We start from the raw sequence: 2810 nt of genomic DNA, 5'->3' as shown, positions 1-2810 counted from the left end.
TTAATATGTGACAGGGTAATGTGTATGTGTGGTGATTTGGTGCAACTTACAGAGCTGCCTGTGTCCTCTGGTGGTCGATCCAAGCAAAAGGGACCACCAGAGGAGCAGGTAGCAGGTATATCAGACGCTATTTTCAAAATAGCTTCTGACATACCCATTTCATTGGTCATTTAAAAAATCCACAGCCTGCCAGCCAATGATCGCGGCCGGCAGGCTGCAGATGAACTTGTGAACTGCGCTCCTCCGATCGGCGTTAGTGTGACCTGGGAGAGCCAGGGTTAGCGAGACGGGAGGTGGTTAAGTAGCTGTTAAGACACCCGTTTTCCCCCAATATTATTACGAACAAGGTCCCACCCAGCAACCCTCCAGTCGCTATCCCTACCTCTATGAAAGTCCAAGAAATGAGAGACCACCGATGTTCGTGGTCAATTCCCTTTCAATCAGTCTCGTGATGCTAGACGAATATTAGAGAGATGCTGCTGTATTCTCTTGCGTAGCTCTTGTGTAGTTTGTCCCACGTATACCGTTTCTTGTTACAAGGACATAGTAGCGCATAAACCACGGTCCTGGAGCAACAATTTACATACTGTTTAGGTGTAATCTTCTGATCATTTGAGATCATCAAGTTATCAGAGCCTAGTGTGAATTGGCATACTTTGCAGTTACCATGGGGATGTGTACCTTTTAGTCTTCTACCTGTGCCAGTGTTCGTAGATGGACATTGAAAGTGACTTTACACCAGTTTGTCCTTTATGTTGGGTGCTCTTCGCGCTATTATCTTAGGCTTGGTGTCAATGTACGGAACAAGTCTCCGGTCAGAATTGAGTAAAAACCAATGGGTCTCTAGGATCTTATATAAGTCTGGTTATTAAAGCTGGTGATCAAGTGTACCTTGTTGTCATGGGTCCTAATTTTAGGGTCAAGCAGGTCCGAGCGGTCTGAACATTTAGCTTCATGATAGGCCTGTGAAATGAGTTTTCTTGGGTAACCTCTTTCCAAAAAGTGAAAAGAGAGATCAACAGCAGCTTCCTTGAAGTCTGTCATGGATGTACAATTTCGGCATAATCGCAAAAACTGACACTTCGGTATACCCCTCTTGAGAGGGGGTGGGTGGAAACTCTGAAAATGAAGCAAACTATGGAATTAGTGGCGGTACTTTAGGTCCAAGAAATCTACCTTAGCTTCCGAGATCTTGTGGGTTGATGTTCAACCGATTCTGATTTATTAGATTAATAAATTGTTCACAAAGGTCCTTGGGTCCCTGCCAAAAAAATAAAACATCGGATTTTGATTTGATTATGTTATGGTTTTAATCATGTCCTAGTTTATATGAATGGAGATAAAATACTTTTCTTATCTAGCTTTATTATGGTATGGCTTATTTGGCATGTTCAGTCATATGATTATAGGGTATACTATATGACACTCATTTTATATGTGTTTATGTCAGGGAGAATCGGTACATTTGTGCGCATATATGGCTCATATTTTTATGTCTTTCCCTTTGATCAATCCTCCTTTTTTGATAATTTTTAATCATGGCTTTCCTTTGATCAATTCTCTTTTGACAATTCCCAATCATGGTTCACTTTTAGGGGTATGGCTTATTTGGCATGTGTAGTTTTAGGATTATAGGGTATACTATATTATACCTATTTTATATATGTATTTACAGTCCTGATCAAAAAAGTTTAAGACCACTTGAAAAATGGCAAAAAATCTTATTTTACATTGTTGGATCTTAACAAGGTTCCAAGTAGAGCTTCAACATGCAACAAGAAGAAATGAGAGTGAGACAAAACATTTTTTGAGCATTCAATTAATTGAAAATAATGATTAAACTGAAACAGGCTGTTTTTCAGCTGATCCAAATTTTAGAACTACATGCCTTTACAAGGCCAAATCTGTGCAAAGATGTGGATTCATTGTCATTTTCTGTCAGGTAGTCACACGTTGTGATGGCAAAGGCAAAAAAACTCTCCCTTTTTGAACGTGGTCGGGTTGTTGAACTGCATAAGCAGGGTCTCTCACAGAGCGCCATCGCTGCTGAGGTGGGACGCCTTAAGACAGTCATTTGGAATTTCTTAAATGATCCTGAGGGTTATGGAACAAAAAAGTAAAGTGGAAGACCCAAAAAAAATTCACCAGCACTGAGCCGGAGGATCCAATTGGCTGTCAGTCAAGACACTGGACGATCCTCGACCCAAATTAAGGCCCTTACTGGTGCTGACTGCACCCCATAACCATCAGACGGCATCTGAGACTGAAGGTCTACAAAAACAAAAAACTTCTTCAAAGACCTCGTCTCCTTGAAAGCCACAGAACTGCTCGTTTTGACTTTGCAAGAGAGCACCAAACATGGGACATTCAAAGGTGGAAGAAATTTTTACTCTCTGATGAGAAAAAATTTAACCTTGATGGTCCTGATGGTTTCCAACGTTACTGGCATGACAAGCAGATCCTACCTGAGATGTTTTCTATGCGCCATAGTGGAGGGGGCGCCATAATGGTCTGGGGTGCTTTTTCCTTCCGTGGAACAATGGAGCTTCAGGAAGTGCAGGGGCGTCAAACGGCCGCTGGCTATGTCCAGATGTTGCAGAGAGCATTCCTCATGACTGAGGGCCCTCGTCTGTGTGGTAACAACTGGGTTTTTCAACAGGACAACGCTACAGTACACAATGCCCCCAGGACAAGGGACTTCTTTAGGAGAATAACATCACTCTTTTGGCCCATCCTGCGTGTTCCCCTGATCTAAATCCAATTGAGAACCTTTGGGGGATGGATGGCAAGGGAAGTTTATAAAAATGGAC

The sequence above is a fragment of the Bufo bufo genome, chromosome 3, assembly GCF_905171765.1.
Source record: "Bufo bufo chromosome 3, aBufBuf1.1, whole genome shotgun sequence".
NCBI classification, from domain to species: domain Eukaryota; kingdom Metazoa; phylum Chordata; class Amphibia; order Anura; family Bufonidae; genus Bufo; species Bufo bufo.
Note: the sequence above shows the minus strand (reverse complement) of the source record.